The 25,249-nt window shown below is 38.1% G+C and overlaps 1 pseudogene; it reads right to left on the bottom strand.

Annotated features, from left to right (window-relative positions):
- Window positions 1-18,261: 18,261 nt before the first annotated feature.
- Window positions 18,262-25,135, bottom strand: LOC115514480 (annotated as a pseudogene).
- Between the last annotated feature and the right edge of the window lie 114 nt (window positions 25,136-25,249).

The following is a 25,249-nucleotide window of genomic DNA, read 5'->3' on the forward strand; positions in this document are numbered from 1 at the left end:
CTGTAATTGTGGATTTATCTATTTCTCTTTATGTATAGTAAAACTTTATTATTAGGTGTATAAACACTTAAGATTATGTCCTCAGTTTAGCACTTTATCATTATGAAAATCATCTTTATACCTGGCAGTATTTTTTGCTCTCATTTCTACTTAGAGGTTTTGAGTCAAGGCTTAAAAAAAGATTAGTATTAAATATTGTTTTGTATTCCTTACATTATAACCTAATTGTGTCTTTAGCTATATGAAGTACATTGTTTTGCAGACAGCATATAGTTAATTCGTTTTCTTTAAAAAAAAAAAAATCTAAGCTGACATTCACTGTCTTTTAACTAGAGTGTTTAAACCATTTATACTTAATATGATTATTGATATAGGTAGGCTGAAATGTTCATCTTGCTGTTTGTTTTGTATTTGTCCTATCTGTTCTCCATTTCCCCTTTCCTTTGCTTTTCTGTCTTCTTTTGGACTATTTTTTTCTGATTTAATTTTATCTCCTTTAGCTTACAACTCTTTTGAGGTTTTAGTGGTTGATTTAGGGTTTACAGTCATATCCTTAACACAATGTACCTTCAAGGGATATTATACCTCTTCACATAGTATAAAAGGTTTGTATTACATTTCAATTTTTCCAATTCTGACCTTTGTGCAATTGTTGTCAATACATTTTACATGTTATAAACCTCAACTACATTGTTACTATTTTTGGTTAAAACAATCTTTTTAAAAAATATTTAAGTTGAAAAAAATTTATATATTTACTCATTTCTGATGTTCTTTGTTTCAATATAGTATTACTTTCCTTCTTCCTTATGGTTTCCTGTAACATTTCTTATAGTGTGGGTATAGTAGCAGTGAATTCTTTCAGCTTTTACAGGACTAAAAGTCTTTTACTACCTTTCTTTCATTACTTAAATTATGTTGTTCCACTGTCTTCTGGCTTGCATTGCTTTTGGTGAAAAGTCTACTGTCGTTCTTTGTTCCTCTAAATGTATAGTGTCCTGTTCTCTCCTTTGAAATCTTTATTATTGGTTTTAAAGTATTTGATTGTGGTGTACTCTGATGTAATTTTCTTCCTTTTTTTTTTTTTTGGTAACTGCTGGTATTCACCGAACCTCTAAGATTTGTGGGCTTATCGTTTCCATAAAATTTAGCAAACTTTCAGCCATTATTTCTTTAAATATTTTTTCTATTACCTTCCTCCTTTGGAGACTCCACTTATACATATATTTGACTGACTGAAGTTGTCCCAAAGCTCACTGATGTGGTGTTTTCAGTGTGTTTTATTTTGTATAATTTCTAATGCTTTTTGTCTTCAAGTTCACAAAGTCTTTCTTCAGTGTCTGGTCTGCTATTACTCCTATCCAGTGTATATTCCATTTCAGATGTTTATGTTGCCTCTAGAAGTTCAACTTGTATTTTTGTTTTTATAGATTTTGTATCTCTCCTTAAACCAGTGCTGTCCTCTACAATCTTGAGCATATGTATAAAATAACTACTTTAATATCTTTGTTTAGTAAAGCTGTTTACTAAATCTTTAAAAATCTGTTTAAGTTTAATATCTTTATTAAAATCTATCATCTCTGAGTCTATTTGTATTGACTTATTTTTCTCTTCACCAATGAATTTTCCTGTTTCTTGACATATCTAGTAAATTTTGATTGAATACTAGATACTGCACACTTTACCTTTTTAGGTGCCAGATATTTTGTATTTCTTTAAATATTCTTGAGCTTTGTTCTGGGATGAAGTTAAACTACTAAAAACAATTTGACCTTTAAGAATGGAGAGTCTGCAAATTGTGGCCCACAGGCCAAATCTGGCCCACAGCCTATTTCTGTAAATGAAGTTTTACTAGAATTTGGCCATCCTCATTCACTTATGTATCGTCTATGGCTGCTTTAACATTACAATGGCAGAGCTTAGTAGCTGCAACAGAGATCATATGGCCTGTAAAGCCTAAAATATTTTCTATCTTTTCCTTTACCAAAAAAGTTTATGATTCCTCTTTAATGCTTTCTTTCAGGATTTTTTTTTTAAAGAAAGGATCAAAGCAACCTTTACTCTACAGCTAATTTTCCCTTACTACTGAGGCAATACCCTTCTGAGTACTCCACTTTATGCCACTTATACTACAAAGGGTTTTCTACTCTGCTGGGACACATTCTTCCCTACGCTGTGAACTACATTTGCCTTCCTAGTGGTTCTTTTCTCAGCCTTGGGTATTTCTCTTACATGCATGCACTAATCAGCACTCAGCTAAAGACTCCAGTGTTCCGTGTTCTCTTTGTGCAACTCTCTTTTCTGGCACTCTGTCCTACAAATTCTAGCGGCACCTGCCTCCCTGAATTCCCAACTCTATTACTTCAATTCATGGTGACCGCTGAGCTGTGTTTGGTTTCCTCTTCTTACACTGTGGCTGCGGGCACATCATTTGTTTTCCTTCTCTCAGCGTTCATGATAGTATACGGCTAGTTGCCCAATGTGTGAAAACCTATTTCAAATTTTTATGGGCTTTTATTGGTTCCATTTTGTTTTTTGGTTGTTTAAGGCTGGAAAATGAATCAAGTTCCTGTTACTACCTCATGGCTGGAAGTCATGAAAGTCCCCTCAGTTTGAAGTTCCAATTGCCTACATTTGTATTAGTGCTTTATATTTACAAATAAGTACTGAAAACTCTGCATTACCTCATTTCATCCTCTCCACATCACTAAGATACAGATATTACCAAAAAGCTCAGAAACTACAAAAAGTGACTTGTCTCGGGTCACATTACAGAGCAGCCCGTGTCTCTTAGTCATTTTCTCTTCCACAGAAATAGAGAAGTTTTCAAAATTTGGGATATAAATAATAAGAGGCTGCCTTCTCTATAAAGTACATTGTAAAATAATTACTAGTATCTCAAATTATAATACTGAAAAATATAGAATTAAAGGATTGTTACTGAATGTTGCTAATGACCAGGTCTATCACCTTAATTAATCCTCATAATCCTCATAGCTATTATTATTTCAGTTTTATAAAAGACAACTTGTGACTAAGAAAGGTTAACTTGCTCACAATCATGTACTTACTGACATTACAGCTAGAATTCAAGCCAGGTTACACTCATTCTAAAATTTGTGCTCTCCATGCTGTCTGCTCTCCAATTTATAGCTCTTAAAAAAAAGGGAGCTTTTGGAACTAAATTACGATAGAACACTCCAAGTCCTCAGTAACAAAATGGTATTAGGAGCCATTTATTAAAAGTATCAAGATCTATTCATTTTTACCAAAGAGCTTTTAATCAAACAACCATTGAAAAAGAAAATGAAGTATGTTCTTAGAAGAAATTTCAAACCTAGTTTTTCTCCCTGTAATACTTAGAAACATATAGATGATTGAGATTTTGGATGCTTTTTAATCATGTTTCATCTAACTGAAGTTCTCAAATCAAGCATTTAAAATTCCCTTACTGAGTTATCTGGGAAAGCCTACAACTGAACAAAACTCAGTTGTGCTTGAGCTCCTGCAACAGAATTTTCTTACCTCTAAATACTGAAAATCTATTCAGCTTTCTTAAGATCTTACTACTTATTTTCTGGTAACAAAGCTATATATACTTACTGTAGGAAATTCTGAAAATACACATTTTTTATTTGCATTATTCTCAGTATGTCAGTTTCTTGCTAGCCATAAGAAATGAACCTATTATCTTAAGCTTCCAATTATTGCCACTAAATGTATACTTATCATCTCTACTTTATGTAATTGCATTAATTCTAAAAGTTTCATAATTCACTTTCAGAACTGTATAGGTCTATCATCATACTGCCTACAGATTTTAGCATTATCTCCTCTTCTAATAACTATACTTGTTACTTGTCTGTCTCACTGACTGGCTAGAACTTCTACTACCCATGTTAGCAGACATCATGTCACTACTCTTGATTTTGATGGAAATGTTTGTGACCTTTGCTATTAATAAATGTGTTAAGATTCAAAACAAATATTTTATATCCAAAATAAGAAAGTACTATTCCTAAGGGATGACCAGAAATGGGTGTTTAATGTTGTCAAATGTCCCACAAAACTCTCAGTTCACATTTAAAAAAATTATTAATATGGTGTAGTTTTTCCAGAAGATTCCCAAATACTGAATCATTTTTGTACTCAGGGCAAGTCCAATTGGTTAGAGTAGACAGTTCATTTTAAAATCTTATTTGTAGACTTTACATTTATTCTCCTGACAATATTTTAAAAGTTTTGTGTTGGCCATTACATTTTAACGACGGTTATATAAATCAATATATCTATTTTACCTTTCTGAGCTGTGGAAGTTATGTAGCATGGAAGTAACTATTACATGAACATTAGGAAGAATCAATCTGACAGGCAAACCAAGTCAAAATAACCTTTAGCATCTTAATCACTAGAAGTTTTAAAGCTAATTTATATAGAACTTTATATCATGTTCACTTAAATTTTTCTTATTTTCCTCTCTATTTCTCTGATATATATACACACATTTTGGTAACCTAGTATACGGGCAATTTTTGTAAGTCTTCCAAAGGTACTATAGTGTATGGCTGTACTTATCTTTCGTCTAATGGTTTGTTAACAGTTAAGGGGATCCATGACAAGATATGAATTATTTATTTATTGCCACTTCCAGCAGAAAAAATCAAAATCCCATGGAAAAATTCCAGTTGGCCTGGCTTGGATCACATGCCCATCCTAGGACTAGAAAAGCAGGACAAGATACAAAAACTGCCTCAATGCGAGTCACTTACCCATCTTTGTGAGTCAGGAGGCAACAACAGAAGGGCATATTAGACAAAGTCAGTAACTACCACATAATCCCTTTCCCCTGTTCCACTTGTGGAGTTCATCTTTGAATGAAGGGAAGACAAATAAAATATATATTAGATGGTGATTAAAAACTAAAGTACTTAAGAGATAAAAGACCATTAAGAGAGTAAAGGGAAGGAGAAATAACGGCAATTCAAAATAGGCTGGGGCACCTAAATAGCTTAGTTGGTTAAGCGTCCAACTCTTGATTTCAGCTCAGGTCATGATCTCATGGTTTGTGAAATCGAGCCCCATGTCAGGCTCTGTGCTGACTGCAAGAAGCCTGCTTGGGATTCTCTCTCTCCTTCTCCCTCCCTGCCCCCACCCCAAACAAATAAATAAACTTAAAAAATGTTTAACAAAACAAAAACAAAACAGGCTGGTCAGGGAAGGCCTAGGTGAGGAGATGACAATTTAGCAAATACTTGAAGGAGGTAAAGGAGCAAGTCTTATGGCTTCTTGTGGCAACAATAACTGCAAAACCCTAACTTGGAAGAAGAATACTGATATGGGTAAAGCAGTGAGTGAGGGGGAGCAGTAGAAGGTTAGGTCAGAGGTAATGGGGGCCCATATCATGTAGAAGATGATAAACCTCTATAAAGAGAGGCACTGAGGCATTGGAGCAGAAAAGTAACGTGACCAGACTTAGAGTTTTAAATAATTTATCTGGCTGCTCTTTGGAAAATGGATTATAGGAGAAAAAGTATGAAAGCAGAAAGACCATGGAGTGCCTGGCTGAGCAGGTTAAGCATCGGCTCTTGATTTTGGCTCGGGTCATGATCTCATAGTTGTGAGACTGAGCCCCGCATAGGGCTCCTCACTGAGTGTGGAGCCTGCTTGAGATTCTCTCTCCCTCTCTCCACTTGCCCTTCCCCCCTTGAGCTCTCTCTCTCAAAAAAAAAAAAAAAAAAAAAAAAAAGGCAGGGAGAACAGTAAGGAGCCTATTTTAATACAAAGATGATGAATGATGATGGTTTGGACCAGTATGAGAGTGGAAGAAATGGTGAGAAGCAGTCATCTTCTGGATATATCTAAGGTAGAGCTAACAGTATTTCCTGACAGCTAGATAAACAGAAGGTGAGATAAAGAAGAAATGACAATGGTGTCAAAGAGTGTGGTGTGAGAAAATAGAGTAACAGAGTTAATATTTATGAGTGATAGAGTTGCCATTTACAGAGATGAAAAAGACTAAGGAAGAGGAAAGTTTAGTTGAGAGTGGAGAGGAACCTAACTGTAGACATATTAGGTTTGGTATGCCTGTTAGACATTCAGCAATTGGGTATTTAAATTTGGAGTTCAGGAGAGAGGTTCACAATGGAGATATAAATTTGGTAGATATCAGCATATATGTGTAGTTAAAGCCATGAAACTGAACCAGCTTAGCTAGGAGTAAGTGTAGGCAGAGAAACAGTGTAGGAACTGTCCTGGGTCACCCAGTGTTTGGAAGTCAGGGCAATGAAGAGATATCTGCAAGGAAGACTGATACGAGTGGTCATGGTAACTGGAAGGCAGCTGGGAAAGTGTGGAGACTCAGAACGCTAGGGAGGTGCATGACTGACAGGGTCAACGATACTGGTAGGTCAGGTAAAATGAGGGCTGAGAACTGTGAGATTTGCAACATGGAGGTCACTGGTAACATTTAAGACAGTTTTGGTAGAATGATGAGAATCAGTCCAGACTGAAATGGGATCAAGACAGAATGGACAGAAAGACTGAAAAATTGTGTAGAAGAAAATGGAAATGAAATGGATTGGTAACTAGGGAGAATGGGAAGTAAATAATTTTTTTTAAGTAAAAGAGGCAGGAAATCCATAACTCAGGGGGGTGAAGGGACAACTGCTACGGCAATATCCTTGAGTAGGTGAAAGGAAATAGAATATAACGGGGCGCCTGGGTGGCGCAGTTGGTTAAGTGTCCGACTTCAGCCAGGTCACGATCTCGCGGTCCGTGAGTTCGAGCCCCGCGTCAGGCTCTGGGCTGATGGCTCAGAGCCTGGAGCCTGTTTCCGATTCTGTGTCTCCCTCTCTCTCTGCCCCTCCCCCGTTCATGCTCTGTCTCTCTCTGTCCCAAAAATAAATAAACGTTGGAAATAGAATATAAGAACATAAGTAGAAGAGTAAGCTTTAGATTGGATTTGGGCAGTTCACCCAGAGAGGAAGAAGAGAATGCAGAATGTATGGTGCGGGTAGTAGGGGTATGTGTGACGATGGGCACTTATGGAAGTTCTCTTTTGAGTATTTCTATTTTATCAGTGATAAAGAAAACAGAGTCATCAGGTGAAAGGGAAAACAGAAGAAGAGGAACTGCAAGTTTATAGAGAAATAGGTTTTAAATGTCTTCCTAGGAATTAATTTTCCAAATTGCCTGAAAACATTAGGGGACCACTGAGGTTAATAATCAAAATAGTTAAAATAAGACTAGTGAGCATGGCTGATCACTTTTCTCCAGCTATGACTAGCTGTGCAGCTAAAGGCATGGAAGAGACAAAGTCTTTGGGGTTTAGATAGCAAAGTATCTAAAAAGTAAAGCAAGAAGGAGGGATAAAGAGAAGTGGGTAAAGTAAAGCAAAGAAGGAAGGATAAGAGAAGGGGATAAACAGGTAATTTTAATGACAGGGTAGAGGCTATTTACACTGAATAAGCAAATATCTAGATGGAATTAAAAATCTGGGAGCAGGGACTGGTGGAGAATGGGATTCTTGAACTCAAGATCATGGAGGGAAACAGTTATTGCTAATGACTAAGTTTGCAATATCACCATGGGAGGGGAGGACGGGACCAAAGTAGTCTGGGAGACAAGATCACTGAAAGAGAGAAAGTTAAGGAACTGAGAAATCAAGGTACTGGAAGGACCCCAAAGTGGCCATAAAATCACCAAGAATTAGGACACAAGAGTCTTGGAGAGGAGGACAGTGAGCCAGGAGCTAAATCCTCAAGGAATGAGAAAGAGTAAAGTGGGAATTAGGTGACTACAACAAGGAAAAATACATATTTTTACTTTCAAGATTTTTAGAAATTATGTTTTATAACTATATTTATAATTATTTACGGTTAATTGTATGTCAACTGTTTTAAGATACTTCAACAGTCTTTTTATGTTCTATTTCTTCTGTTCTAGCTCAAATGTCCTATTCTCTTCCGCTATCATTGTGAAAAATGTACAATAGATCCTGTCATTGTTATCAATTTCCTAAATTTTAAAGCACTATTTCCTCAAAAATGTTTCATGGAGCCCCAATCCTACAGTATATATGGAGTTATATTGGGAAATATGTTTGAAAAACAACACAGACCATAGGCTCTTTAGATAATCAGTTCTTGGAAGTAAGTCTAATTTTTACTAAGGTTTTTTTCCCCTGAATTTACAAGACTATAGGTCCCTTTCCCATATAACATCCAAAGGAATGAGTATACTAAGGCATATACTTTGGGGAAAACTGTATTAAGAGGTGTGTGTCTTCCTAGTGGCCTGAAAATAGGTGAAACAAAACTTGTTAGAACAAGATTCAAACTAATTTAGACACCGTCTGAGAATGCAAATCCCTGGTATGTTACCTTGTAACAATATCATCCTCCTCTGCTAACATTATGAAAAACGAAATCATCTTCACACAATGTTTCTCAAAGAGGTCTTTAAAATTAGTTTAACATATTTCAGTTCTTCATCAAAATGACAACATGCATAAATCAAAACTATTGATTGCACATTATGGTTCATAACCTTATTTTTCCATACTGGCAACACAGTCTCTTTTCTAAGAAATTGGCCAAGTAAAACCCATTTAATAACGTCAAATGTTTTCTGTGACACAGAGAATAATTTCTTTTCCAGGTTAAAAATGTTTATTCAAATTTTCCTATTTCAAATGTTTGCATTTCATGGAATTAAAAAAACCCAAAAACCTACCATTATAACAGGAGCTCTCAATTTTTTTTCCAATACACAACAAAGAAAAAGTTATAGAACAGCAAGAGAGCTACTTCAAACGATAAAATAGGAATAAAGTCATATTCTCAGATTCCCAGTCTAGAATCCTGCCCTCATTTAATCGAATTGCCAAATTTTCACAGGTAAATGAAGCAGAATTTATTTTTCCTCACTAGTCAAACCACTTACACTTGTGGCTTTCTCCCAGGGTGCTGTGCCCCTCTTATCATCCGCCACAAAGATGTTCTGGGTGTAGGCTGTGATGTCTAATGGGAGAGATATACATACAACCTCAACTCCACAGATGGCACTTTACTCCTTCTAATCATAACCCTGATAGGAAGTCACTCCAAAGACACAGAAGGCCCTAGCCCAAGATGTGTAATGCAAACTTCCTCAAAATAACTATCACCTAATGGTATCAGAAAAAGTGAAACAGCCCTTAAAATAATATAAGAACCAAATGATGAAGTTTTGCTCCAGGTTCTCTAGAAAAGTACTCTTATAATCAGAAAATACAGAATGTTGAGGGTGGAGAATAAATAAATTAAAATGTCAACTTACAAAGCCAATGATGACTTATCAACGAGGCAGAAACCTAAAAACAAAAAAATAAATAAAAGTCATTTATTAGTTTTATGTAACAGTTGTACATGCATTTTTAATTTTACTGTGGTAACTACAGATTCCCACATGAATTTTAAGAGAGATTTGAGTCCCTTTACTGTTTCCCCCAATGATAACATTTCACAAAGCTGAAGTAGAATATCACAATCACTACATATTTGTATTAATACAATCCACTGATCTTTTGAGATTTCCCCAGATTCATTATACTTATTTGTGTACGTATTTAGTTCTACAGAACTTTATTACCTTAGGCTCATGCATATATCACCATACAAGATACCGATCAGTTCCATCACCACAAGGATCCCTCATGTCCTTTTATAAGCACACCCCACCTTTTTTCACAACCCCCTTATGTCCCCAACCTCTTATATATCCTTTTGCTTCTCCCTTGGGAGAGAGAAAGAATGTTCGCAAGGGCACACATGCAAGCAGGGGAGGGGAAGAGAGAGGAGGAGAGAGAATCCCAAGCAGGCTTCACATCCAGTGCAGAGCTCAAAGGGGGGGCTCAATCTCATGGCCAATGAGATCATGACCTGAGCTGACATCAAGAGTCTGATGCCTAACCAACTAAGCCACCCAGGCACCCCAAACCTCTTACACATCTACTTTTTAACATTAAAAATAAACACCATCCATTTGTGAGTGATAAGTATTTTACTCATTGTGCATAAAAGACTATACTACCCAGTTATATGTCAAATCATAAATAAAGAATTCTATTTTTCTACATGAAAGAATAAGATTTAAAGCAACAAATTCTCTGGAGAGAAAATTTTGTTTGCTTATTGTTACCATGACATAAACTACTCGCTTCAAAAATCAAAAGGTGAAAGGTAAGAGTGTTGTCTGAACTCAGATTCCATATTTTCAACAATATATTTTAAAAGGCTTTATTCTTTTAGAGCAGTTCTAGGTTCACAGCAAAATTGAGGGGAAGATGTTTTCAGTTTCACACTCCACTTGTTCAACTGCTGCCATATAGGAAAGCAATGCACTTTCATATATTAGCCTTATAGTCTGTAACCTTGCTATTACTCGTTTATTAGTCCCAGGTTTGTTATTTTTTTTTTTTTGGATTTTCTATATAGATGATTGTACCATGTGTGAAAAAAGATAGTTTTTTTCTTCCCAATCTGTATACTTTTATTCCTTGTCATATTACATTAGCTAGGAATTCCAGTATTATACTGAAAAGGAATGATAAGAGACCATCTTGCCTGTTTTTGATCTTAATGGGAAAGCTTTTACTTTCTCACCATTAAGTATGATGTTAGCTGCAGGCTTTTGCAGATATTCTTTATCAAGTCGAGGAAGTTCCCCACTATTCCTAATTTACTGGAAGTGTGTGTGTGTGTGTGTTGATCATAATGGGTATTGGATCTTGTCAAATGCTTTTTCTGCATCTACTGATAAATCATCTGCTTTTTCTTCTTTAGCTTGTTCATGTGATGGATTACATTAATTGATTTTCTCAAATGTTGAACCAATTTTGCATACTTGGGATAATCCCCTTTTAGTCATGGTATATGACTTTTTAAGGATTGTTGGTTTGGGGCACTTGGGTTTAATGTCCGACTCTTGATTTTGGCTCAGGTCATGATCCTAGGGTTGTGGGATCGAGCCCTGCTTTGAGCTCCACACTGGGCATGGAGTCTACTTCAGACTTCTCTCTTTCTCTCTCTGTCTCTCCTTCTGCCCCTTTCCCCTGCTCATGCCCTTTCTCTAAAATTAAAAAAAAAAAAAAAAAGGATTGTTGGATTTGATTTGCTAAGGATTTCTGAATCTATGTTCACGAGAGATACTGATCTGTAGTTTTTGTGTAATGTCTTTGTCTGGTTTTGATATTAGAGTAATGCTGGCCTCACAGAATAAATTAGTAAATATTCCCTCTGCTTCTATCCTCTGAATGTGATTGTAGAGAACGGCATAATTTCTCCCTTAAATGTTTGGCAGAACGCACCAGTAAATCTGTCTTGGCATGGTGCTGTTTTGATGTGCAATTATTTTATTTCTTTAATAGTACAGGCGTGGGCATTGAGTTCAAAGTATTCCTTTATTATTAAATGTCCAAAGGATGTGAAGTGATACCTCTTTTTTGTGATATTAAGAATTTGTATCCTCCTCCTTTTCTCAGCCTCACTAAAGGCTTATCAATTTTATAGATCTTTCAAAGAACTAGATTTTGGTTTCATTACTTTTCTCTGATATATATCTTCTTTTCAATTTCACTGATTTCTGCTTTTTAAAGTTAAAAAAAATTTTTTTTATTTATTTGTGAGAGAGAGAGAGAGAGAGAGCACAAGTGGGAGAGGGGCAGAGAGAGAGAGGGAGACAAAGAATCCAGAGCAGGCTCCAGGCTCTGAGCTGTCAGCACAGAGCCTGATGCAGGGCTCGAACTCATGAACCATGAGATCATAACCTGAGCCGAAGTTGGACGCTTAACCTACTAAGCCACCCAGGCGCCCCTCTGTTTTTTAATGATTTTTTAAAGTAATTTCTATACCCAACATGGGACTCGAACCCATAACCCCAAGATCAAGACTTGCATGCTCCACAGACCGAGCCAGCTAGGCACCCTTTTTCCTGCTCTAATTCTCATTACTGCTTTACTTTTGTTTACTTCAGATTTAGTTTGCTCTCCTTTTTTTCTGGTTTTCTAACATGGAAATTTAGATTATTGAGGTCAGGACTTTCTTCTTTTCTATATACGCATTCAGTACTATACATTTTCCTTTAAGCAACACTGTCTCTGCATCTGACATTTTGATGTCATGTTTTCATTTAGCTCAAAGTATTTTAAATTTTCTATGGATATACTTTTTTGACCTATTATTTATAAATTGTGTTGTATAAGGCAAACCATAAGAGACTCTTAAATACAGGGAAAAAACTGAGGGTTGATGGGGGGTGGGGGAGAGGAGAAAGTGGGTGATGGACACTGAGTAGGGCACTTGTTGGGATAAGCACTGGCTGTTGTATGGAAGCCAAATTGACAATTATATACAAAAAAAAAAAAAAAAAGAAAAGAAACCACTAAAAAAAATTAAATTGGGTTGTATAACCTCTGTAATTTGAAATTTCCTACTTGTCTTTATGTTATTGATTTCTAAGTTAAATTCCATGGTGGCCTAAGAGCAAACAATGTATGATCTGTATTCTTTTAAATTTGTTGTGTTTTATGGTCCAGAATGTGGTCTTAGTGAATGTTCTATGTGAGCTTGAGAAGAATATATACTTCTTTGTTGTGGATAAAGTGATCTAAAGATGTCAATTACATCTAGTTGACTGATGGGATATTATGTTCAACTATGTCTTTATTGATTTTCTGCCTAATGGAGCTATCTATTTATTATAGAAAGTATATAACATTTTCTTTTTTTCTTTTTTTTTTTTAAGAGTATATTATAATATTTTCTAACCAGGAACCTGAGTGCTTACCATAGCATGATCTAGGCATTTTAACCATTTTCTCATTTAATCCTCCTAACAACCCTATGAGGGATGTACCATATTATCCCTTTTGGGCCCATAGGAAAACTCAGGCACCAAAAGTTTTAGTAATTTGCCCAAGGTCACACAATTAGCAAACAGCTGATCTGGACACCCGAGTCTAGACTTTTAGCATCTAGGCTACAGGGTCCCTCAAAGAAACCTAGGATGATGAAATCAAGGCATTTTGTGTTACCATTAATTTCTGTGATGAACAATGAAAATTTTCCTAGTAAGTCTTGGCAACAGTAATTACTCCTAAGCACTAATGTCTCTTTTACTCACTGTTGCTAAACACGCTGACATTGGCAGACACAGTATAAGCACAATATTTGTATGGTTTTTCATTCTAAAACATTCCACAAAATTGAGTGAAATATTACATCTATTTTGCTTGCATGTCACCAGAGCAATAACATTTATATTCATATTCACTGTTTTTCTAAAATTGTTAAATTCTTAATGGATAGAGACTATACCTGTACAAGTAGGTTTGTAAATAGCTATACACAAACATCCAAGAAAAGCCTTTGATGAGCACAATCATAAGCACAAAGACAACGTCAGGTTAGCTCTACTCCACCAGAGTTTCTGGTTTCTAGAAACCTGGACTCTGACATGGAAAGGGAGTCAAGACCTTCACTGGAAGGTAGGACCCTGCATCAGAGAATACAGTGGGCACTTTCCTTTAAACTTCATTTACCAGCTAGAAATATGATGTAACTTATTAACCTAAAGTTTTAAAAATTCTAGGATGCAAAAAACTAACCATGCCATTCTTAGCTCAGGTAACAAAGTACCATGGACTTGATGGCTTAAACAGTAAATATTTATTTCTCTCAGTTCTGGAGGCTAGAAGTCCTAGACCATGGTGCCGCATGGATGGGCTCTGGTGAAAATCCTCTTCATAGACTACCAACTGCTCACCGTATTCTCAGATGGTGGAAAAAAGAGCGAACTAGCTAGCTCTTTGGTCTCTTCTTATAAGGGCACTGATTTCATTCGTGAAGGCTCTGCCTTCATCGTCTAATTACCTCCCCAAAGCCCCACCTTTAAATATCACATTGGGGTTAAGATTTCAACATATGAATTTTGGGGGACATAAACACTCAATCCGTTGCAAGGACCTTATATGGAGATGAAGATAATACAGTCATCTCGTAAAAACCTCTTGCAGAATCTCACATCTAGGGGAAAAAATAGGGATAGACTACTAAAAACCTATGCAATTCTGTAATCAAATGGTATCTTGCTGCTAATCTGGACAGCCCAGGTAGGCATCAGTGTGACTGGAGAGGGCCTCAGGGGATACTAAAAATGCACAGAAACAATAGAGTGGAAAAGCTACTGCAGTAGAGATGGAGATGGAGGGTTCTCACAAACAAGGAGAGTGACTTCACTCACTATCAACTCCAGAGTTCTAAAGCCCGGCTACAACTCCAGAACTCTTCCCTGCCCGTTATCTTCCAGTTGGTGTTTTCACTCCCGACACTTGCACATACACATATGTCTCTGCTAACACCCCCACTTCATGCTCCACTGAGAGAAGAAAAAAAAAAAGCTACTGGATAGAGCATTTCATCTTTTCAATGCTAACGCTACAAACTTCCCTTCTAGCACCACAGCAATCTCACTTCTCCATTCAAAACTTCCTTCGCATTGTCATTTTCTCCCTTTCTACTAGAGATACTGCTCCCCAAGATACGACCGTGATCTGGTATTTCTCAACCTATAATAAACAAAACCTTCATTAACCTTGCACTGCCCTCCAGCTCCCACTATATTCCCAGACTATCTTTCTCAAATTTCTGAAAAAGATTTAAAAAGTAGATAATCCCCATTTCCTCACCTATTCACTTTCCAACCCATTCCCCTGGCTCTGATCTCCACCACTCTATCAAAAGATCCTTATCAAGGTCATCAAAGCAATTCTTATTATCCTCATTTTAAAAATCAGGGCACTGAAGCTCAAGAGAGATTACTAGGTTGAGATAGTAAAGACATATCTTCCCTTAGAGATAAGCAAGAGCCCAGAGCTGCCCCAAAGCTCTCTTTTCATGATATTAGACTAAGGACTTCATCTTCCAGGGACCCCACCTCCTTCTTCTGTTAGGTCATCTTCCCTGCATTAAGTCTCAGACTTACGCTCCAACATACCTCATTGTTTTAAATCATTTTTCATTGAGAAAGAATTTTGCTTGATCTATGAATATTTTCTGTAGATCACTTGGTATATATTATTTTATTTAATTGAAAATAGGTAGTTCTATTCCCTTTGTACAAATAAGAAAACATTGAAACAGAAACCTTTCTCAATATCAGACACCTGAAAAGTATCAGAGCCAGCATTTGACCTCATCACCTAGATTTTGCACCCCAGGCTGCCTGGCCTTCATGATGGTTAGATCTCACAGCTTCCCAGTAGTTCCTATTACATGGTAACAAGGTAAGAGCATCACTCAGAAGTGTGCCATACCCCGATATTTCCATCAAGTCAGACACCGTGGGGTTGAGGCAAATTTGCTATGAGCAAACATGTAAGAAACTGATTTATATATCATAATTGGACTTTATAATAGAATCACAGTTGTTAACACAGGATACTCAACTTTGGTGACTACAGCATCTTCCCTCCATTGCTCTATCTAGGAAGTGAATTCAGTAAGCGTGAGGTAGGATACAAATTTGTATGCTCACCCATATCCTATTCTTTTTCTAAGCACATAGACATTACACTTGCTCAGTATTGCCCTTAAAGTTGGACATGAGGGGTTCCCAGTAAACCCTTCCCTCGAAAGCAAGAAGGCCAAGGGTCTAAGGGGACATATCCACTCAGGCCCAGACTCCCCCTCCTAGACCATGCTGTAGGTTCCTGGAACAAAGGGATTTCTTGTCCAAAGAACTCCAACCCTGCTAGCAGGGACTGTGAAAGCCTCTTTCCCAGACCTGTGTTTATGAGGATAGATTGTGCCACTGTGTATTCAGCCCTAGGCTCCAAGAAGTGGCCAATGGGTAGCTATCTGCAAGGGTGTGGACATAGGTTCGACGTGTGCCCTCCATCGTGCAGAATTGGGCCTGAAACATGAAGAGAAGGGAAAATGGGCCAGCATTCCTACGCTGCCATGTTCTCGAGGTGCAGAAACCTCAAGACTCCAAAAATTCCACATTCAAATCTAGTTTTCCAGGTCACAGAAGATAAATGTGCCCAAGAATGATATACTGTATGTTTTACGGTTAATTATTAGCTTAACTTATAACTTTTCACTATTCAGATATATGATACAATTCCTTCTAATATTTCTGCTTTAACTTCTCTACCTCCTTATAGTTAGGCACAGCCACGTAAATAGTTCTAGACTGTGAATTAAACAGTTACTGGTACAAGACCATTTAATATTCTCTTTTCCTCCATGGCAATCAAGAAGGTCAGGTGTTCCATAAAGCATACAAGATGGAGGTGCACCCATAGTCCTTAGCCTGAGTGTATAGGGCAGAGTCTCCCAGAAATCCACAATGGATTTTTAACAGGAGAAGAAATCATCTGTTCTTCACTAAAGCCACTGAGGTTTGGGGACAGCTTGTCAGCACAGTGTAAGTTTAACCCATCCTAACTAGAAATTGGTACCAGAAGTAGGATGCTTCTCTAGCAAAAACTTAAAATATATTTAGTGGTCAGGAAGCAGTGAGGAAATTAATCTTAAGGGCTGGAAAGACAAGTATTATATTTATACAATGACAAGGTATTTTACAACACCCCTAGTATAAATTATAATACTAGTATTTTATAATACTCCTATTATAAATTATAATACTCCCAGTACCTCACAAGACATATTACCTAATAAACTTGCAGCTCTAAAAGAGAGAAGAAAACGGAACACTTGAAGTGTGAATTCGTTATTTTTGGCTGCATATGGCAAGTATTCAAGGGATAAGCTGAGAAAAGGACTATCTAGTTTTCAATAATAAGTGAAAAGTAAGATTCCAGACATTTTCAATTTGCAATGTTATATGGACTAACTACTTCCCATACTAACAGAGACATTGAATGAAGGTCATAGGCTCAGGAAAACGTTTAAAAAAAAAATTAAACTGCCTCAGGGAAAGGACAGATTAACATGTTCATTAAATCATTTTAGTTGGATAAGACGAGGAAAAAGATCAGATTAAGGGTATGGTTTTCCCATAGAAGTCAGTCAGTCCTCAAATAACTTCCTTTTGGTCTAGAAAGAACTATACAGGTGAGAAATCAAATCAATGCAGCAGAGCTGAGAACCAGGTACCACAACAAAAGAAAAAAAAAAAAAAAACCAGATGTAATTACCAGCATATAGAACAAACAAACAGAAATCTTTTAGATTTTGGAGAGAATTGTGCTGCCAAAGAGAACCAGTCTATCAGCTAAAGTCTGAAAATGACCCTTTGGCTCCTTCTATATGGAAGCACTGGGAAGAAAGGGTTGCTCAGTTCCAAGCAGAGCAAATCCTCCACTCTCCATTTCATACGGAGCCAAGGAAGAGAAAAGGAAGAACTACTCAGAGGAAAAAAACAGAGCCTCATGAAAACAATGAACAAGAAGATAAAATCAGGCCAGCAAATTTTGTTCCTCCAGGGTGTCCCAATATCCATCATGAGGGATTTCAGAATTGCTATGGACCAGTAATTCCAGTGTGCCTATGTTACCTTTTTTCTAGATGGGATAGTCTACTACATTTAACTGCCCCATCCTACCCTTATATGTATCAGGTATATATACAAGTGAGGTGTGTGCACGCACACACACACACACGCACAGAGGGAAGGCCATGTGAGGACACAGCAAGAAGGCAGCCATCTGCAAGCCAGGAAGTGAGGCCTCCGCGGAAACTGAATTTGCTGGCACTTTGATCTTGGACTTCTAGTTTCCAGAACTGTGAGAAAACACCCTTGTGTTGTTTAAGCCACCCAGTATGGCGTTCTGCTATAGCAGTCCAAACTACAGATACATGTTTGGTACCGTGAAATGGAATGCTGCTGTAACAAATGCCTAAAAATGTGGAAGCAGCTTTGGAACTGAGTAGAGGCTGGATGAGTTTTGAGGTGCATTCTAGAAAAAGCCTTGAAGAAATAGGAAGTCAAAGGTGACTGGTGAGAACTCAGATGTAAATGAGAATGTGCTATTGGAAATAGAGAAAAGATGATCCTGCCTATAAACTGGTAAAGAACCAGCTGAATTGTGTTCTAGGGTTCAGTGGAAGGAAGAGCTTGTAAGTCACGGATGTTTAGCTAAAGAGATTTTTCTTTTAAGTTTATTTGAAAGAGAGAGCAAGTGAGTGCGAGAGGGGTAGAGAGAGGGGGAGAGAGACAACCCCAAGCACCCTCCACACTATCAGTGTAGAGCCCAAACTCACGAATCCGTGACATCATGACCTAATTCAGGTGTCCCTTAGCTGAAGAGATATCTAATCAAAGTATAGAGTGTGGCCTGGGTTATCCTTATTGCTTTAGTAGAATGCAAGAAGAGAGATAAATTGAAGGAATCATTAAGTGAAAGAGAGAGAGAGAAAGAGAAAACTTGAAGATCTGGAAAAATTCTCAGCCTATCCATATTGCAAAAAATGAGAAAGTATGTCCAGGAGAAAACACCAAGGGTGTGGCTGGACAATAGCTCCATGAGGAGATTATCCTTGGAATTATTAGTCAGCCTAATCAACAGAAACCAGGAATAGAGATGGGATTAACCAACAGAGACACAGACAGTTTGGCCCAAACAGAATACAGTTAGGATGAAATAAAGGAAGGCTTTTGGACTTCTGAGATTGAACAGGACTATACATTGAACTATTTGGCTGCAAACATGTTTTATTTCTCATGAAAAGGAAAGAACCCCAGGGCAGTTTAGACATCCTCACTTCTACTCCCACTACAGAGAGAAAGGCTGCTTCCTCCCTTCGTTTCAGAGGGTGGTGCTCCCATCCCTGGTTTCGGTGGGTCAGGCTGCCCCCACCCAGTGCCTTAGGGGTGGAGCCATTGCCTAGGGCTACCAGGCCAGAGGGCAGATCTCGCAGCCAAAGAGGATTATTCTTAAGCCTTAAAATCAAATAGAGTTTGCCTGGCTAGATGTTAGTCTTCTTTGGGGTCCAACATTCCTGTCACCTTTCTGCTTTCTCCCTTTTGGAATGTGAATAACTATCCTATTTCCATCCCACCACTGTATTTCGGAACCACCTAACCAGTTTACTTTCACAGGTTCACTGCTGGAGAGGGATTCTGCTTCAAGATGAATCATACCTTGAGTCTCATACATACCTAATTTAGAGGATTTTTAAGTAGGCTCCACACCCAATGTGGGGCTCAAACTTACGACCCCAAGATCAAGAGTCACAGGCTCTACTGACTGAACCAGCCAGGTGCCCTATGATATTCAGGTAAGACTTTGGAATGTAGAATTCTGAGTTGATGCTGGGACGGGTTAAGACTCTTGGACCTGTTGAGATGGGATGAATGTATTTTGCATGCAAGAAGGACATCAATTTAAGGGGGCTAGAGAGCATAACGTTATAGGTTGAACTGTGTCCCTCCAAAATTCTTATATTGAAGCCCTCATCTTCAACATGATTGTATTTGGTGACAGGGCCTTTAAAAAGGAAGTAACTAAGATTGAATAAGAATGGAACTTGTGTCCTTACAAGAAGAGAAAGAGACATCAGAGACTACCCTCTCTCCACACATGACAGAGGAGAGGCTGTGTGATGACACAGCAAGGCGGCGGCAATCTATAAGCCAGGAAAAGAAGCCTTACCAGAAAACAAAATTGCTGGCACTTTGATCTTGGACTTCTAGACTCCAGAACTGTAAGTAAATCTGTTGTTTAATCCAACCCAGTCTGTACCATTTTGTTATGGCAGACTAGTCAAGCAGACTAACACATCTACCCTTCTTGGATATTTCCAAGTATCTCTGCCAGGGAAGGACATGAAAAGGGAAGGACATTTAACACTGGGCTGGCCCAAACCATCAGAGACCTTTTGTTTCAAGGTCTAGAAATACTAAATAAATCCTTTGAAATGAAAAATCTATACCAACTAACTGCATTAATGGCAGCCAACAAGAAAATCAAAACAAAACTGGAACCTAGACCTCTACATTTTCTTTTCCAAAATGTAAAGTATAAGGGGACATTTAGAAGACCCACAGATGTTTCACTGATCTCCCTCCCACCATAGTCCACACTATTATCAGACCTACTAAGCCATCTCTTTCTTTAGACTTTCCTGATTTAGGCTTTTATTCCCTTCCAGCTGTTTTGATGGCACCAATACCATATAAAGAAATACTGGGTGATTTGAGATGAACTTTAACAAGACATGGACATGTGTCTCACTAGAAAGCAGCTGATTCTATTACTACTCGGTACACTTCTTGTTAAGTAGTTCTGGGAGAGTTTTCTATCACAGGGCTGTGACATCTGCACGCTTATGAGGTTCCTATGAGGGGTAGGTAATCAAATAAAATGTTTATTAAACGCACCCACAAAGTGCTCCAAACAGAAGTTACGGCAAAGACTACAAATGTTTCCTGATATCCATTCCTTCCCTCTTCCTTTGTGATATAATCTCTGAATTTTAAAAGGACACAAGGGCACCCAGAATAAGGACATTTCCCAATGTTCCTTGAAGATAAGAGTTGTCATATTACTGACAAACAAGATGTAGGCATTTTAACTGTTACATGCAAATTCTGAAAGTAGCATACTCTGAGAAGGAGCATACTCTTATTTTCCCCTCCTTCTTGGCTGGAATACTGACATGATAGAGCTTAGCCAGCCATCTTTAACCATGAGGCAGACAAAAAGAACAATGGTAAAAAACAGTTTAGAAATGGACCCACACAAGTGGATGGAAACTAGGTTTTCACCACTGCAATTCAATGAAGGAAAGGAAATTCTTTTCAAAAAAGGATTCTAGAGCACGTGGATTTCTATAATGAAAAACAAAAAGTAATCTAGATTCTTATCTCACATCATACAAAAACTATTGAGATAAATCACAGAATGGAACACAGATCTAAATGTGAAGGATAATTAGTATCTTCATGACTGTGGAGTAGGCAAAGATTTCTTAAACAGGACACAAAACATAGTATTCAAAAAAATTATAAACTGGATTTAAGAAATTCTGCTTGTCAAAAGACATCATTAAGAGAGAAAACAATAAAGTCACAGACTGAGAAGCTATGTGTAATACACATATTCAACAAAGGACTCTTATCCAGAATATAAGGAATTCCTACAAATCAATAAGATGACAAACAACCCAATAAAAATATGCAGAAGACATGAAAAAGTACTGCCTAAAAAAAGGAATCCAAATTATCTGAAACATTTGAAAGGGTGCTCGACATTATTAACAATGAGGGAATGGAAAAGAAAACGATGAGATACCACCTCACATCCACCAGAGGGCTTAAAATGAAAAGGAACAATACCAAGTCCTGCTGAAAATATGGAACTGTTACAACTCTTAGATTTACTCACTCACCGATGGTTGACCTGGCAGAATTTATTGAAACTAAACACATGGCTACCCCATGACTTTAAAATCCTAGTTTTAGATATATTCCCAAACAAAACACTGCAAATGTCACTAAAAGATCGTGTATGACTATTCATGGCAGCTTTTTTTTTCTCAGTAAAATTTTATTCTGTAGTTAATTCCAAAGTTGACAGAGAAATGGATCAAATGTCCCAATTAGTTGCACTGATTGTGCAGAAAATGTTCATGACCACTTTATAGAAATTATAGTTTCTCCTAAGTTAACAGAATATTTGGGATGGACACATCATGTCTAAATAGTTTAACCTGCAAGCATAAAGGATTAACAGCCAGAGGCAGACTGAGCTGTCAAGTATTTTATTGAAGCAGGACCTGCATGGTACTATCACCATCCAGTCACCTCCCTCACCTGCCAAGGTGCTCGTGGGTGCAGGAAAAGGCCTAAGGCCCCAGTTGAGTCCAGATCCAACAGCATCAGAGGTACAGGACTCTGGACTGAGAAACTGGTTATCAAAGCAAGAGCCCAGATGAAGAGAATCTTTAGTTGACAAATATTGAAGTGACAAAAAGGTTTTAAGAAATGAGAAGAATGTATAACAAGAAGTTCTGAATAGAAGCACTGGCAGCCCCTCTTCCTCAGAGCCCCTCGTGCCTGATGGGCGTTGCTGACAAGCCTCAAGGGGCTTACATGGCCAACTGTGGTCATGACCAAAGGCCCCCATGAGGACTGCCCGTGGTCCCCACAGACAGCGTTGGTGAGGCCTCCTCCTGGTAGACAACGCAAAAAATCCCAAGATAGCAATCAGGATGCTCTGCTCAGAATGACTCCTTTTTCCATCCTGGGCCTGAAGTATGGACTGAAATGCCACATTTTAGATTCTTTAGGTGTTCATATTTTTCATTCTCCTCCTTGAGAAATGCAGTGTAACTGTGCTGTGCAGCCTGTGGACAGAAGACAGGAAGGAGCTGTGCTTTTGGTGGCACCCGCTGGAGCCAGGCTGGGGGTGAAGAAGAGCAAGTCCTCAGGAGCAGGAGATCTCATCCAGAGGCATGAACCCTGTGTCCCTGAAGGTCCTGAGTAGCACTGGCCATCAGGCAGGACTACCAGGTGGGCGATGCTGCCATTGCTGAGAAAGAAGTGGAGCCAGCCTTCTGGAGGGAACTACCCTGCCCAGTACCATGTAGCAGACGATGTTGGCACGGCAGATGAAGATCTCCTAACTGTCTTCCTGCTGCTTGGCGTCTGCCCAGTGGTTGTAGTTCTGGAAGGCGGTCTTGATCCGGGCTCTATCTTTGTAATACACTGTGTTCCAGTGGAACACAGGCAGGTCGGGCTTGATGGGGGTCTTCCCTTAGTAGGTCTGTGCTGACCTTGCAGATGCCTGGCAGATATTTGCTTACCATATTGGTGGTTTCTTTTGCATGGGTCATGGACAAATGGACAATTTTATTAAACTTCAACCCCAAGCTTGCAAGTTGGAGCCCAGTTAGTTAGTTCAGCTTGTTCATGACCCAGGGACGTTAGTGTGCGGTCTTTTCCAGGGAGGCATTCACATGATTGTGGGAATGCCTGATGAGGAAGATGGGTCACATGGCCTTGGCTTTGTAGTGGTCCAGCCCAGATGACCATTCTCCAGATTCTAGGTTCTTCTTCCGTAGGTTGTCTCCTGTCCCAGCTGGGGTCACAAACGCCCAGCCAATGGCATGTGGCCCCCACAACCATGCCCACACCTTGAGCAGGTACGTCTCCATGTCCCTACCCACGCAGGGCTTCCCTAACATCATGGTCAAAAACAGCATGGCTGCTGAGCCCCTTACCATGGCACCTGTTGGCATGCCATGTCCACTCGACCTGTACTGGCCCTGTGCCCATAGCAGTTTTATTTGTAGTAGCCAAAATTAGAAGATAACCCAAACATCTATTAACAGAATGAATATACTATGGTATGTTGATACAATGGAATGTTTTAGAAAAATATGAGAAAAAATATATACACATGCATTAATATGGATGAATTTCAAAAAATAGGCTATTATGAAAGAAGTCAGACAAAGGAATGCATATTATCTGGCTACCCTTACAGTCCAACAATAGACAAAACTAATCTGTAGAAATGGAAATCAGTACCTCTAGGGGAGGTACTAGGTGGGAGGAGCATGGAAATTTTCTCTTTCTGGATGGATGTAATATGGTCTTTCTTGATCTAGTGGCTATACAGGTATACATACAGAAAATTCACCAAGCTGTATTATTTAAGATGGACATGCTTTCTATGCTTTACCCCTATGTATTTAATACCTCAGTACAAAGAGAAAAAGTACTTCATAAAAGATAACCAGACTATTTTTACCTTATCAGTTGCCTAGTAAATGTTATTAGGCAAATGCAAAACTATCTACTTAAAAACAAAGACCAAGCAAATTGTGCTTAGGTCTCTGTTTCACTGACTCCCAAAAAAGTCAAAATCAACCTTATCCATTAGTATCAATAAAAACTTAGAAGAAAAATCTGAAGAAAGTAGGAGTGTATCAGGTAGTCCACAGCAGCTACCTTAGTTACTGAAGTGAAGACTCTACGTAGCATATTGGCAATCTATGTGAAGCAATTTTAGTAGTGTTTTTCCATAAATACACCTATTTAATAATTTTAACTATTTTTAGTACCAAGGTAGTATGTCATAAAAGAAATAGCAAGAGCTTTTGAATCAGACAAACCAGTTTTGCCACTTACTAACTATACAGCATTGGGCAAGTTTCTTAATCTCTTTGATACTGAGTTTCTTCACAATTTAAAACAGAGACAATAATACTTACTTTGCAAAATTGTAGCACAATTATAGTAGGTATTTAAGAGTGGTAGCTATTTAGCAATAGCTCTTTGTATGCAAAGTATCATGGTAGGTACTGGAACTCTATCTCTAAGAACCCGACCAACTGGAAATGACATTTAGATATAAAGATTGGTGATGAAAGGTAAGAATTTAACAAGGGCTATAGATTACAAATTACAGGGTTCCTATCTAGCTAGGAGGATTGTGGAGTGAGTATCCTCTCAACAGAGCCTGGAAAATTTTTGGAAAATCCACTTAAAGCAGAGGAAATGGCATGAATAAAAAAAGCATAGCCTCAAAAACAATACAGTGACTTCAGGTTCTAATTAGTTGACTAACTAATGACTAACTGTGCCACTGGACTAAATCTAAGGAGAAAGACTACAAGGCTAGGAAAGCAAGCTGGGACTAGACAGAAAAGGACCAGTCAGGCTAAGAAGTCAAGGACCTGTTTTCTCAAGTCCTGGAATGTCACAGAAGGGTTCTTTTCAGGAACCAACCCCAGTGGTCACTGTACAGGAAAGGAAGGGAAGGAAAATCTCAATACAGGGAAAAATAGCATAGAATGATAAGGGCCTAACTCAAGATGCTGACAGGAAAGGGGCGGGGGGGGGGGGGACCAGGAAAAATATTAGAGTTCAATTTTATGAACTTTAAAAAAACGAACATTGAGTTTCCCTGAATATTCAAGTAGGCTTGCCTTCAACTTTTAAATGACTGACTGGCTTATAAGAGCAAAGAAGTATCCAAAAGCAGCAAAACATATTTCCAGGCACATAGAAAGTGCCCATACATACTGCTAGCAAATGAATCATTTAAAAAATTCCAAATATTGAAACCTCTACAATAATACAGTGTTCATGGTGAAACATGCAAAAGGGCTATAATCATTTTTTCCTTCCTGTTGAGTGACCATTCTTTTACAATACATGCCAAGTTTCGAATTTGCTCAGTTCAATATTTTAAAAGACTCATTTGCAAGAGCTATCTCTGTCTCTACAGAAGACT

Source organism: Lynx canadensis, chromosome B2 (assembly GCF_007474595.2).
Source record: "Lynx canadensis isolate LIC74 chromosome B2, mLynCan4.pri.v2, whole genome shotgun sequence".
Lineage (NCBI taxonomy): Eukaryota > Metazoa > Chordata > Mammalia > Carnivora > Felidae > Lynx > Lynx canadensis.